This window comes from Armigeres subalbatus, chromosome 2, assembly GCF_024139115.2.
Source record: "Armigeres subalbatus isolate Guangzhou_Male chromosome 2, GZ_Asu_2, whole genome shotgun sequence".
In the NCBI taxonomy this organism is placed as follows: Eukaryota; Metazoa; Arthropoda; class Insecta; order Diptera; family Culicidae; genus Armigeres; species Armigeres subalbatus.
Genome location: NC_085140.1, coordinates 248,281,068 through 248,296,628, shown reverse-complemented (window position 1 = coordinate 248,296,628; position 15,561 = coordinate 248,281,068). Strand labels below are relative to the sequence as shown.

At 40.4% G+C, this 15,561-nt stretch overlaps 1 protein-coding gene and 1 long non-coding RNA gene across 2 annotated transcripts in view; one reads left to right on the top strand and one right to left on the bottom strand.

Moving 5' to 3' along the window:
* LOC134212048 (uncharacterized) overlaps window positions 1-15,561 on the top strand; it is a 472,480-nt gene that overhangs the window by 188,379 nt on the left and 268,540 nt on the right.
* LOC134216146 (uncharacterized) lies at window positions 8,232-8,547 on the bottom strand. The gene is made up of 2 exons (XR_009980521.1): window positions 8,505-8,547; window positions 8,232-8,444 (listed from the first exon to the last, which is right to left on the bottom strand). It is a non-coding gene; the product is annotated as an uncharacterized LOC134216146 (long non-coding RNA).

Here is a 15,561-nt window from a genome sequence, read left to right as displayed (position 1 = left end):
ATGAGTAAATCCACTTATTCTTCCAAAATGGGTAAATTTTTCAGCAGAGAGAAAGAGATAGCAGACAAAAAGTACCCATTAATGAGTAAACGATTTTTACCGGGCAGATCGTTATCATCTCGATCAGCCGCCGTTGAATTGCTCTGGAGCGCACCTATTTACTTTACATACGACGGCTTTTCAGCTATAGCAACCCCATTTGGCGGCTTATTAAATTTAACAGTGCAGACTCGCACCCTGCGCAATCTTTACTTGATCGTTACCACCGCGAAGAGCTGAGCTAAGTTTCAATTGTCTTAGTTATTCTTTTCCGAATTTTCCCTGATTTTCAACACTCTTCCAGGGTTTTTCGAGATTACTTCCTGAAAATTCCATTGTGAATTCTACTCGAAAAAGCAATTTGTTGGAACTTTTACTGGAGAAAACCTAGAAGTATTTCTGTAGAATTTCAAAACGAATGTTCATATAAATTTTTGAAGAAATTCCCAAGAGAATATGTAGAAGTGATTTCAGTGGATGTTCCTGATGGTTTTTCTCGGAGAATTTTGTGGAATTCCTAGAAGAGTTCGTGCTAGAAAAAACACAGAACTCCATTTTGATAAGAAAATTATTTTGAGCTTTTTAGTGGAATGTTTTCACCTGTCATAAGACGAGTTTATACCATCCCATTGAATTCCACCACTTAATTGTATCTTGACAGATACGTATTTCGACCTCAAAGGTAAGGCCGTCTTCAGTGTCTCGTACTTGACTCGACTTGAAGTGTAAGTGTAAGTATAGTGTAAGCTGCGATCATTTTCTTCAAGTCGAGTCAAGTACGAGACACTGAAGACGGCCTTACCTTTGAGGTCGAAATACGTATCTGTCAAGATACAATTAAGTGGTGGAATTCAATGGGATGGTATAAACTCGTCTTATGACAGGTGACAGAACTCCAGGAAGAATTTCCGGAGGTACTTTTTTAGGATATTCCAGGAAATTACTGAATACTTTTCCCAGGGATAAATCCTTAAGGATTTTCTGAGGGATTTTTGGGGAAACAGCATTAGGAATTTCTGATACAATCTTTGAAAACAGTTTTCGTGGAAATTTCTTAAACAATTTCTGGTGGCATTTCTGATTTCCTAAGGAGTTTTTGAGAACATTTCTTGAAGTACCTGAAGATTTTTTAAATTTCCAATGGAGATCCTGAACGCAACGCAAATTTTTGAAGTTCCTGAAATTTTTTTGGGGGAATAACCGGATGAATTTCCAGAGGAATTTCCTTAGGGTTTTCTACAAAAAATCTTAGAACCAATTATAAGGGGGAATTGTTGTGGTAATTCTTAAGAAGTGTTTGAAGGAATTATTGGTCAACTTCTGTGTAAGAATTCCCAGTTGAATTCGCAATAGAATATCTATAGGAATTTCCGGCAGAATTCCCGGAAGCTGGATTGAGGAATACTTTAAGGATTTTTTGGAAGAACTTCCTTACCCGAGGATCACACATGTGGCATGTAGGTTTCTGTTACCTCTACATATACCTGAAATCGGTCACATTTGAGTAACAGCAACAAAATCGGTTCGTATTTTGCTGCTAGAAACTATTGAAGGAACTACCCTAGCAGTTCCCGAAGAAAGTCACGAAAGAATTTCTGGTCGGTCTCAGGAAAAACTACTGAAGGAGCTTCCTAAGTAGTTCCTGAACTTCCCGAGGAGTTCCTGGAAGATTTTTCCGAATATTTGCTTTTGAAATTTCCGAAGGAATTCCAGGAGAAACATCCCGAGGAATTACTGAAGGTACTTCCCAAGGAATTCCTGAAAACACTTCTAGAGGAATTCGTGCAGGTACTTCTGGATGAATTCTTGGACGAACTTTCCGATGAATTCCTTGTAGAACCTCCGAAAGAATTTCTGGCTGATCTTCTGGAAGAATCTCTAAAGGAATCCATTTTCTTCTATAGAAGATCCTGGATGAAGTTCTGAAGGAACTTTCTCGAGAAACGCCTGAAGAAGCTTCCCAAGAAATTCCTGTAGAGTTCCTGAAGACGATCTTCCAAACGATCGATGAGACAACCTTCCGGACGAATTTCTGAAGGGACCTCCGAAGTAATTGCTGGAAGAACATTCGAAGAAGTTCCAGAAGGAACTTACTGTGGAATTCTCCCGAAAGTTCCTCCAGGAATTTCTCCGGAGGTTCCTCCAGGAATTCCTCCAAAAGTTCCTCCAGGAATTCCTCCGGAAGTTCCTACAGGAATTCCTCTGGAAGTTCCTCCAGGAATTCCACCGGAAGTTCCTCCAGGAATTCCACCGGAAGTTCCTCCAGGAATTCCTCCCGAAGTTCCTCCAAGATTTCCTCCGGAAGTTCCTTCAGGAATTCCTCCGGAAGTTCCTTCAGGAATTCCTCCGGAAGTTCCTTCAGGAATTCCTCCGAAAGTTCCTCCAGGAATTCCTCCGGAAGTTCCTCCAGGAATTCCTCCGGAAGTTCCTTCAGGAATTCCTCCGGAAGTTCCTTCAGGAATTCCTCCGGAAGTTCCTTCAGGAATTCCTCCGTAAGTTCCTTCAGGAATTCCTCCGGATGTTCCTCCAGGAATTCCTCCGGAAGTACCTCCAGGAATTCCTCCGGAAGTACCTCCAGGAATTCCTCCGGAAGTTCCTCCAGGAATTCCTCCGGAAGTTCCTCCAGGAATTCCTCCGGAAGTTCCTCCAGGAATTCCTCCAGAAGTTCCTCCAGGAATTCCTCCGGAAGTTCCTCCAGGAATTCCTCCGGAAGTTCCTACAGGAATTCCTCTGGAAGTTCCTCCAGGAATTCCTCCGGAAGTTCCTCCAGGAATTCCACCGGAAGTTCCTCCAGGAATTCCTCCCGAAGTTCCTCCAAGATTTCCTCCGGAAGTTCCTTCAGGAATTCCTCCAGAAGTTCCTCCAGGAATTCCTCCGGAAGTTCCTCCAGGAATTCCTCCGGAAGTTCCTTCAGGAATTCCTCCGGAAGTTCCTCCAGGAATTCCTCCGGAAGTTCCTCCAGGAATTCCTCCGGAAGTTCCTCCAGGAATTCCTCCGGAAGTTCCTCCAGGAATTCCTCCGCAAGTTCCTCCAGGAATTCCTCCGGAAGTTCCTCCAGGAATTCCTCCGGAAGTTCCTCCAGGAATTCCTCCGGAAGTTCCTCCAGGAATTCCTCCGGAAGTTCCTCCAGGAATTCCTCCGGAAGTTCCTCCAGGAATTCCTCCGGAAGTTCCTCCAGGATTCCCTCCGGAAGTTCCTCCAGGAATTCCTCCGGAAGTTCCTCCAGGAATTCCTCCGGAAGTTCCTCCGGAAGTTCCTCCAGGAATTCCTCCGGAAGTTCCTCCAGGAATTCCTCCGGAAGTTCCTCCAGGAATTCCTCCGGAAGTTCCTCCAGGAATTTCTCCGGAAGTTCCTCCAGGAATTCCTCCGGAAGTTCCTCCAGGAATTCCTCCGGAAGTTCCTCCGGAAGTTCCTCCAGGAATTCCTCCGGAAGTTCCTCCAGGAATTCCTCCAGGAATTCCTCCGGAAGCTCCTCCAGGAATTCCTCCGGAAGCTCCTCCAGGAATTCCTCCGGAAGAACTTTCAGATGAATTCCTGTAGGAACTTCCAAGGAACTTCTGGAGGTACTTCCGGAGGAGTTCCGGAAGGAGCCTCCGAAAGGATTGCGGGAAGAACTTCAGGAAAAATTCTGGGATGAACTACAGCAGGAATTTCTGGAGGAATGGTCTGGAGGAACTTCCGGAGGAATTCCTGGAGAAACTTTCGAAGGAATATCCTGCAGGAATTCCTTGAGGAACTATCGAAGGAATTCATGGAGGAACTTTCGGAGGAATTCCTGGAGGAGCTACCGAATAAATTTCTGGAGGAACTTCCTAGGAATTCCTGAAGAAACGGACGAGTTCCGGGAAGAACTTCAGGAGGAATTCCGAGAGAAAATTCCGGGAGAATTCCTGGAGAAACTTCCGGGAGAATTCCTGGAGGAACTTCCGGGAGAATTCCTGGAGGATCTTCCGGAGGAATTCCTGGAGGAACTTCCGCAGGAATTCCTGGAGGAACTTCCACAGGAATTCCTGGAGGAACTTCCACAGGAATTCCTGGAGGAGCTTCCGCAGGAATTCCTGAAGGAACTTCCGAAGGAATTCCTGGAGGAACTTCCGCAGGAATTCCTGGAGGAACTTTCGCAGGAATTCCTGGAGAAACTTCTGCAGGAATTCCTGGAGGAACTTCCGCAGGAATTCCTATAAGTTTATACCTAAGCATTAAGCGAAACAAGCGAGTAGAAGTAAACACCGTAGTAAATGTAACTAGATAAGTACCTAGATAAATTATTATACCTACGCATAGTATAAATAGTGTAAGCTGCGATCATTTTCTTCAAGTCGAGTCAAGTACGAGACACTGAAGACGGCCTTACATTTGAGGTCGAAATACGTATCTGTCAAGATACAATTAAGTGGTGGAATTCAATGGGATTGTACTAACTCGTCTTATGACAAGTGAAGACATTCCACTTAAAAGCTCAAAATAATTTTCTTATCATTAGGAGGAATTCCTGGAGGAACATTAGGAGGAATTCCTGGAGAAATGTTCTGGAGGAACTTCCGGAGGAATCTTCTGCTGATATTCCTTGAGGGACTATCGAAGGAATTCATGGAGGAACTTCCGAAGGAATTCCTGGAGGAGCTTCCGGAGGAATTCCTGGAGGAGCTTCCGAATAAATTCCTGGAGATACTTTCAGATGAATTTAAGGAGGGATTTCTGGAGAAATTTCTGATGGAACTCCAAGAGGAACTTCCGGATTAATTCCTGGAGAACTTCCAAGGAACTCCTGGAGGAACTTCCGGAGGAATCTTCTGCAGGAATTCCTGGAGGAACTACCGCAGGAATTTCTGGAGGAACTTCCGGAGGAATTTCTGGAGGAACTTCCGGAAGAATTCCTGAATGAGCTCTTGGAGGAATTCCTGAAGGAATTTCCGGCAGAATTTCTGAAGGAATTTGCGGCAGAATCCTTAAAAAAACTTCCGGAGGAATTTCTGAAAGAACTTCTGTTGGAATTCCTGCAAGAACTTCCGGAGTAATCCCTGAAGGAAGTTCCGGAGGATTTTTTTAAGGATTTTTGGGAGGAATCCCTGAAAAAACATCCCGAAGAATTCCTGAAGGAACATCCGGATGAATTTCTGAAGAAACAAATTCCTGAAGGAACTTACAGACGAATTTCAGGAAAAATTTCCGGATGAATTCTTCTAAAAAGCAGGATTTCCTCCGGAAGTTCCTTCAAGGTTTTTTTCAGAAGTTCCTTCAAGATTTTTTTCCGAAAGTTCCTCCAAATTCTTACGGAAGTATCCCTATAAGATCCACCAGGAGTTCTTTCGGATGTTCCTCTAGAATTTTTTTCGCTAGATCCTCCAGGAATTGGAAGTTCGAAGAAAACCCTGAAGAAACTTCCGAACGAATTTCTGGATGAACTTTCGCAGCAATCTTCTTTGAACTTTCGCAGACACTTCTGAAGGAATTCCTGGAGGATCTTTCGAAGGAATTCCTGGAGAATCTTTCGAAGGAATTCCTGTAGGAACGTGCGAAGGAATCCCTGGTGGAACTACCAAAGAAATTTTTGGGGGAACTTCCGAATAAATTCTTGGAGGAACTTCCAAAGGAATCTTTGAATGAACTTCCGAAAAAATTTCTGGATGATCTTCCGGTGCAATCTGGAGGCACTTCTGAAAGAATTTCTGGAGGAACTTTCGAAGGAATTGCTGGAGGAAGTTCGGTAGAATTTGCAGGAGGAATTTTCGGAGAAATTCCTGGAGGAACTTCCGAAGGAATTCCTGTAGCAACTCCCGAAGGATGTATTGGAGGAATTTTCGAAGGAATGTCGGGAGGAAGTTCCGAATGAGTTCCATTTTATTTATTTTTTTTGTAATTCATTTATCTAATTTTGGGTTTTCATCAAACCATTCAGAGGAATTTCCTTCGGAGTTTCAGGAGGTTTTCCCTTGATATTTGAGGAGAATTTTTTGGTATTTTGTTTGGAAATTCAAAGGAATTTTTTTTTAAAAACCAGAGGAATTATCTTTGCAAATTCAGAATAATTATCCAACAAAACTCCAGGTAATTTTCATGGTAAATGGTATTTTGGCAAAAAATGTGATAAAAAATGTTAAAAGACTAAAAAGTTACAGCCAAAAAGATTTTTATTTTCATATTCAAAAGATGGGTTGGTAACGGTGGGTTAAACAAATTTCCCCTCATATTCTTCAAGAAATTCTCTGGCTTTTTCATCCACGAGCTCCTACAGAAATTTCTCCAGAAATCCCTCATTCCCTTGGAAACTTCTCATAAAATGCCTCCGGAAATTTGTTTCGATAATCCCCCAGAAATTCCTCGAGTTATTTCTCAGAAACTGCTCTGGAGAATTTCCTCTTTCATGAAGAATGTGGGAAACTCCCAAGAAGTTGCTGAGAGATTTCTCGTATATGCTCATGCAATGTTAGGCTTAGATAAGCTTTCAAATATTAACTGAGAAAATGCTCCAGTTGGAATGTAGAGCCATTCATATAAGAAGAAACTAGCGGATGAGTTCTAAAAATAATTTGATTTGCGACGGATGGTAACTTTCTTATACTATTCCTATATACACTCTTCTTCATTGGCATTACATCCCCCACTGGGACATTGCCGCCTCGCAGCTTAGTGTTCATTAAGCTCTTCCACAGTTATTAACTGCGAGGTTTCTAAGCCAAGTTACCATTTCTGCATTCGTATATCATGAGGCTAACACGATGATACTTTTATGCCCAGGGAAGTCGAGACAATTTCCAATCCGAAAATTGTCTAGACCGGCACCGGGAATCGAACCCAGCCACCCTCAGCATGGTCTTGCTTTGTAGCCGCGCATCTTACCGCACGGCCAAGAAGGGCCCCTTCCTATATACACTAGCTCCACTAATCGGATGAGTTGTGTAATAATATGATCTGTGACAACATGGTTTTGTCCTCCTGAATGAATTTTTAGAAGACGGAAACTTCCAAAATATCCTAGGTACTAATATCAACATGAACATTGAACTTGTCAGCAACAACCACGCAATTCATATGAAATATATGCTCCGATGTCTTGAGATCCAGAAATGTCATTTTTGGACCGATCGGAGGTATTAACGTCTCAGATAAATCTTGAAAGACGGGAAAATTTGTTAGTCACAAAACTGTTCAAAACGGTTTAATAACGGTTGAGTTAGGTATTTACGATTTGATAATAGCGTTCTGACTGTTTGGCATGCTTGGCTGTTGGAGTGTTAATTAACCAGAAATGACTTTCGCTTCTACTCGACTTGGAACACATGGTTTCGAATAAAAGTATTTTTAGACTCTAATAATTTTGGGCAAAGAAAATCCAGCCTTATGAAGACCTAAACCTTTAAACGACCCGAACAGGAAGACAAAACTAGTACCTCAGTAGAAAAAAAGCGCGGGATGACCTGGAATTCGAGCAGTTGAAGCTGCAATTGGAGCAAACAGAATTGAAAAAATCATTCCGTCTGCGGGAGATTATAAAAATGAATAAAGAAGATCCAGACGAATTTGGCAGTATAGAGTCATTGGAACGTTTAGCGAACAAAGTTCGATAGTGGAGAGCGATAAATTCGACGATGGCTGCCTCGGCGGATCAGGGTCAGGTGATTGGCAGGAACCAACACGGAAAAACTTAACATACCGAAACGTTACCAATTAGGGGCGACATGCAACGACAACCAGCTAGCAATTAGAAGGAAGTGGTAGGTGACGTTGCATTGAAATAATCATTATTTTTGTATGCATTCTTGGACGATGGGTAGGAAAAAAATCGCTGAAGTGATAGAGCTTGGTGAGGCTCAAATATTGTGCCTTTAGTGGACGGCGATTGTGAAAAGAACTGAGACAAATTCACTACATGTCATGCGAGAAATCACCGAACGCACAGCTTGGCAAAACATTCTTTAACGAGTGAAGGTTTTCTATTTACGGAAATGGCTTTCTAATACTAAGGAATTCTCGCACGGTTCAGGAAAAGTGCACAAATAACAGAGAAAATGCATCAGCTTGACTGAAAACAGCTCTACTGAAAGCGTGTTTGAGTTGTATCGGAACCTTGAACATCTTTATATCAATTAATTTGAAAAAAAAAAACGGTAAAAGTTTTTCTCGGCATATTGAGAATTTGACGAACAATTTATCTTCTCTGGCAGAATCTTCAAACTGCAAAAATTAAACGAATTAATAGTTATTCACAAGGGAAATCTTCAACAATTTCAAACTCGTTCTACAAACATCCAGCTGTAGTCCAAACAATGAAGAATGATTGCCAACGCACCAAGCAATGCATTCGTTTTCAACTCTGCCTTCAAGAAGTTTTTCTGCATGGGATTTTGCATTCCACCTTCCCTGCTTTTTCGAGGCAGCTTTTTTACATCCAAAACGGTCGATGCCTGAAAGATATACAAATGCATTAAAAATACAATTTTCTTAAATTTATTATTTATATTCACCTGTTTGATGACATTTTGCCAAACTGACCGAATGAGCTCAGAAAATGCTACTCGTTCAATTACGCCTACTTGTTTAATTACGTTCACCATGTCACAATTACTTTGGTAATAAGATCAAATTTTCCTTGAGCATTTTCCTTGAGAACTGCATACTAAGCTTTAGTGGTTAATATGATATAAAATTGCTTCCATCTTCAAAAATGTAACGATTTTTGAAAACATGTTTCACTGGCCAAAACGCCCCAGTGTAGGCAGGACGATATGCCCTTACCAACTGGACACAAGCGCAGCGAGCCTGCAACAGTTGCTTCCGAATTGTATGGAAAATACTGAAATGTTATTCATATCTGCTTGAATGAACCTATGTTGGTTTTTTAATGTCAAGCGCATAAGGATTTGTAGCCTTTTTATTATGGGATTGATAAAATACTAATGAAGGGCTATTAAATGACTTTGGTTGAGGTGGGGCGTATTGCCCAGGCACTTTTTAAAATTCATTTTTTCACGACTTTTCAAAAAATCTTTATTACGTGTTACCTGTAATATTTTTATACGACTACTCACGGGCAATGCATTTGCGACTTCCTGGACTACCAAATAACACAAAGTTTGCATAAATTGCGTTGAAAAGTAAAAAGTTATCAAGGAGTTGCTTTAGGGGGGGCATATTATACCGTCTTACCCTATCTCCTTAATTTATTCATCTCAACCACTAGATTGCCTCACGCATGGAAGATTGCGAAAATAATCCCCCTGCTGCAACTGGTTTGAACAATCTCCATCCAATCAATATTTTGGGTTCGCTCTCTGAGGTGTGTGAGAAAATTCTAAAGCTTCAAGTTCAAAGTTATATGCAACGTTTTAATCCTTTAAGTCCTTATCAGTCTGGCTCAGATCTAGCCATAATACCACTTAAACACTCGTTAAAGTATACGATGATTTACAACAGTGCGTTGACAAACAAGGTGTTGTTTTTTTACTTTTATATAATAGATTTCTATAAAGTATTTGATAGAGTTTCCCATGTCAAACTACTGCATAAATTGCCAATTCAATTTAAGTCTCGATGCTGTTTATCTAATGAAATCTTATTTTTGGATTTGCGTACTCAAGTAACGGAATGACATTCTATCCAGTCTCATCTACATTCTATCGGGTGTTTCATGTCGTTTTATTTATTGCTATTATCGTTATTTATGAACGATTTACCATCAGTCTTGAAATACTGTTGGTTCCAAATGTTTGCCGACAATATACAACAGCTGATGCTATCTTAGAGAACATAACGAATTTGATTAATTTTGACCTACTAAGAGTGTCGAAATAGTCGATAAATAATGTGCTTCCCATAAATTCATCCAAACCCAAAATAATGGTTATCTTAAAAAAATATATATTAGAGTGGGGCGCAGTTGTATGGAAAAACGCAAACTTCGTCCGATCAAGTGAGATCAAGGTTTTTCTGATTTCTGACGTCAACACTCCTTCAAAGTTTTAGGATATTTGGACTTGAAGTTATTACCTCAATATGGGGACACTTGATTAGTCACCCATACAAAAAAATGGGCGAAAAAATTAAAAAAAAATATAGATCTGTTCTCAGGCCTCTTATTTTTTTGTAGATTTGACAGATTTGATGAAGGTTTGGTTCGAAAAAAATATTTATTGCGTAGATATCATAGAAAGAAAATCAAGTCTCCTCAAATTTTAAAATTGCATGTGCTGTTGAATGCATTAACAAAAATCGTTCATGAATATGCACAGCAAGTTGAAAATTCTGTGTATTTTGAAAGAAAATATTTAAAAAATCTGAGGGCACCTTTCTAATTTTATTAAAGCAAGGTTTTTGAAGAGGGATCAATTTCCCCCGAATATTTTAAAAGTCGATTTTTGACAGCACTCCACAAAATCGATTGTGTATCAATAACAACAAAAATTTAAGGACTGTCATACATCAGTAAAGTTAAATACTATATTTCTTAGAGAGTCTGTGTGGAAATCGCGTATGTTTATTTATTGTTGGCTGTGATACATCGGAAATCAGAAAAGGGGATCAAGTCTACCCAGTCTCCCCTACTAGAACGCTAGTGGCTCTGTAATCATTTAAATTATTTTGACAAATTATGCTTCAACAAGCTTCAATGCATCATGTTGTAGTGCATGTTTGGTTTCATCACCAACATCGGTTTGCCACTTGTAGTTCCGGTACTTTGGCTGCCAAGTCGAAGTATCCTAGATGTTAGTCACGCGTACAGAAAAGACATTAGCAATCTTATACTTTCGAATCAACTGTTCTAACACTACTTGATTATTATTTCATTTCCCCAGAACAATAACAATTCTAATTCCACTTACCTTTGATATGTATCCGCAGCTATAGGAACACTACTGCAACTATTGGTGCACATACGGAAAAATATTGAGGTATTTTGAGGATATTTAAATGTTTTGGCGAGGTTCAGGTACTGACTGATCAACTAATAGACTAACGCAAAATGAACTCCCCCAAGAAATTATGACGTTTGAGCGGGTCGCATAATGAACGCAAAATGAACTTTTAGTCGAGTGGACGACCCGCTCAAATGTCAAAATCCATCGGGTGAGTGAATTTAAGGTCACTCCTGACAGAATCCAAGTTTCAAAGTGCTCGCGTTTTCGGGGGCACACCACTCGATACGGAGGCGGCGGACAACTGTCATTTTTGTTGATTTAACTTTGCTGCGTCGCAGCATGCGTGAAAAAAATGACAGTTGTGCATTGCTTCCGTATCGAGTGGTGGGCCTCCGAAAAAGCGAGCACTTTGAAACTTGGATTCTGTCAGGAGTGACCTTAATGAACTCCTGCACAGGTCTATTGATTGGCAATGTAGGTTGCTGTGTTTGATTTGTAAGTTTTTAGTATACCATACTACCGCAAAAATAGGATCACCAACGACTATCGGAACTTTTACCCTAGGCTACTAATGAAAATACTGTTTTCTATTTGAACCGTTTGTTTGAGAAACAGTCAACATTGACATTGGCCATAATGCTTTTTTTTAATTTTTAATGCTCGCAAAAAAATATGAATTCTGGTTAAAAATACGTAAACAATTTTTGTCCAGAAATGTATGATTTCTGTTTGTTTTAGAAACTACTTATGTGCACGCACTTTGAAAAGCTATTATGGAGTACTGCTTGCAGTTTTCGAACTAGAAGTGCCCCAAATTGCTGAATTTAGCTGAAAACTATTGATGGATGAAATCGAAAGATTCGTAACCAATTTGTTCAAAAACAGTTTTTGTTGTTTCCTCGGAATTGTGTAAAATGGATATACTGCCGCTAACCGCAAGTCGAGCACATCTGTATATGGACGCCATATACAGATGTGCTCGATTTGCGGTTAGCGGCAGTATATATATATATATATATATATATATATATATATATATATATATATATGCAGTTTCTCTATCTCGTATAACTTAACTAAGTAACTTTTTTCATGAATTAATTTGAATAGCGCAATCATTCAAATTAATTCATGGAAAATATGTTACTTAGGTTCTTTTGAAAAGTTAAGCGTGAGATAACCGATTTTTACTATCAACTAGTTGACCGTAGCCATAAGCGAGAATACGCGTTGTGAACGAATCTTAATTTAATTTTCCACGATTTACTCAACTTTACTCGTAATGTTCGCACGATGAAATATCATAAACTGTAATGAACATCCTATCTGCTTAATGAATAAAGAAAATATATCCAGCCGTTTTCAAGTTATGCGGATTCTAACACAGACCATTTCATTTTTATATAATACCGATATCGCATTCCCTCAAACCAAGACACGTATCTCGAAAGGTGATCGACTACCTATCCAGTGCAGATAGTCAGCATCTTTGTAGATAGCGCACGATAGTTCGCATCCAAATAGCAATGCCGTCATCGCGGCCAACAAATTATTGATTCAAGTCATTAGCATAAAGGCTCTCAGCGGCCGGATGCCATGCGATAAGCAACATTCTAATCACTATGTTGTAACCGAGATTCCGCGCGACCGAGAAAACAAAACTCACTAACTCATGACGAACTGATTCTAACGGGAATCGGAATTATAGCCCCGGTCAACAAAAGGCGCTTCTGTACCGTAGTCGTGATGGAACGAATCGAAAAGTCATCTCACTCCTGCTGAGTTATAGGCCATCCAATGATGTGATACGTAGCCGCTGGCTGGTCTAGCTGGACTCGCGATCAACGTCCTCTTCTTTGACGGTCCGTCGGCTGCTGCTGCTGCAGATTGGCTTCATATGACCAATCAAAACAAAATGAGTTTCAAAGGGGTCTGCTTCCCCGACTACCGATGTGTAGTGATGGGTCCTAATAAGAATGACCTTGCGTAAATATTTGAATATCAGTTTGTTAGCGAACGGTAATTCTGGCACGATCACTGACGCAAAACATGCAAAAGTAAGCTTCTGTATGTGCGGAGTTCTGGGAAGTGACCGGTTGACATCGAGTGGACTCTTGGCGTTAGACAGAGTGGCGACATTTGATGGACAATTAACTTCATATCATTTCAGGCCATCAATCAGCCTTAGTAGAATTATCTCGTAATCTTTTCAGACCAGCCAGTGTCTAGGTATACGATGAAGCAGCAAAAACGAAATTTCCGTGACAAAGCTATTTATGCTCGGTACGAATCAAGATTCCCAATATGGTGCGCGGTTGAAGATTGCGTAATATTGAGGTTATACGGCAACATCTAGATCGTCTAGATTAGATTATATAGAGGGAATTGTCACATTTTTCAATCTTGGGGCGTATATAAAATAATTAGATGGCTGATTAGATTTGAACCTCTATTCACCAATATTGACTCCTTTATTGAAAAATACATTACCTCAAGTTTTTACAAAATAAATTAACTAACATGCTATTCTACTTACGTTAACTCTGATCAGCTTTCAGACGGAAGTAGAATCCCTTTTTGTGAGGTCGAAACAACCATTTGGCATAGGAATACTTGAGGGACATTTCACCGTATTACCGTGGGTGAGATGAGAATTATTCTTGGATTTATTCGTTTAGTCAAAAAGACATCTGATCAAATGGACATGTTTCTGAATATATTTTTTATAACGATTATAATTGAATCGTGGCCAAATCACTGCCCAATGGACAGGACAGACTTCAATAGCTGTCATGGCAAGCGATGAACCCTACTCTAAAAACCAGGCATTGCAAACGATCCCATCTTTCGATCTTTCAAGCAAAGATACTGATAAAATGATGGGATACTGACCTCTATTATCTATCCGTTCAGTAAACAAAGTGCTATGTTTGTCATTGGAGAAACAATTTTTCGCAGCATTTATTATAGCAACAGCTTCGCAACGCGTACAAACCCAGAACTGCGTAGGGTATTCTGATCATCATTATATGCTCAAATTATAATATTTTTCGATAGTGCTCTTCGATTATAGGGATAATATCTGTGTGCAAGCAAAGAATATATCCTGCTCACAGATATGATATAGCAATGCCTGCTAAAAACACACCTCAAGGTCAGTCAAATATTTCCATTCCCAACAATCATTCCACGGTTCGCACACAAAAAAATAAAATTGCACGAATATTACATTTACCAAAAAAAAACACAGTATAATTAATGGTTTATGGCACAATTCCCATCGGCTGCGAGGAACTGAATTCGTTTCGACAAACGCAAACCTTGGGCTTTGACGCGCGTGGATCAGCATGGTGACGACGATGGCGACGGTGGCGGCGGCAGCCGAATCTCGCCACAACAAAGCGGGCCCCACCCGGGGAGGAATCGCATTTCTGCGCGCTGGAATTAAGACGACACAATACAACGGATACGCCCTTATGTAGCGTCTCGGATCTTTTTTTATATAACCATGCGTGGAAGGTTTTATTTTTGCCACGACCGCGACTCGGATATTCCTTTCCATTTTCATTCCGGGGTGCAGTGCATGAAGCACGCCAACAGCCATGCAACAGAGCCGAAGGCTCTGCCCATAAAAGGGAAAACTGCAGGTTCCCCAAGAGTGGAAGAATTTTTAAATTATGATGCTTTTTCGGTCATATTTTTTTTTGCGAGCAAGTCGGGCTCGAGCGGCGTGATTGAATGACTGCGCTGCGCTGTGGATCGTTGCAACAGAAACGAATCACCAAATTCCTGGAATCTTCCCGAAAGCCAAGGATATGCATCCAGCATAAAACTTAATCGTTCCCCAAAATTTATGAACCGAGTCTGGCGCTGATGGGTGTCGAATGTGTGGATGCTTCGGGACGATGGTGACAAGTGGAAGACTGTGCAGATTTGGGAAGCGATTTATTTCGACGAGCATGCTGGATTTCATGGAACGCCCCAAACGGAGCAAATCTCAATCTTCTCGGATCCTGGGGCTATATAAATTCCATCCGTTGTGGATGGTTTGGGAAAATAACAAGCTTTACGGTATACGTAAAGTAATGTTGAAAAATGACATAACTTACATTCAATTAAGGACATGTGCGACATTCTGAAAGCCACATTTTGTGATAACTTAATTGAAGTGTTCTGATGCATTCTTGTTGCTATCCAAGATGCCAAACTTAAAGGTTCGTTAGGCATTTTTTATCATACTTTTTAAACACAACATCCAAAAAATGTCTCAATTACTGTTTTGCCTTGGCGGAGTTTAACTGGGACACGATGAAAATAGAAACTAATTAGCTGCCAGTTGGGCCAAATACCGGAAAACCTTTAAAGAGAATCCACGGATAAATTTTTGAAAGAATTTCAGAAGGAATTTATGAAGACATTTATTTTTAAGATCGCTATAGAAGATCGCACTTGTCTCGACCTTTGCAAAACGCAATACATGTACATTATCCGCCGAATACCAAAAAGATATTTTTTTTCTGCGGCCCGTGACGAATAACACACGCACTGTACTTACTTTCCCGGTGGCTACTGCAAGCTGTAGAAGATCGCACTTGTCTCGACCTTTGCAAAATGCAATACATGTACATTATCCGCCGAATATCAAAAAGATATTTTTTTTCTCCGG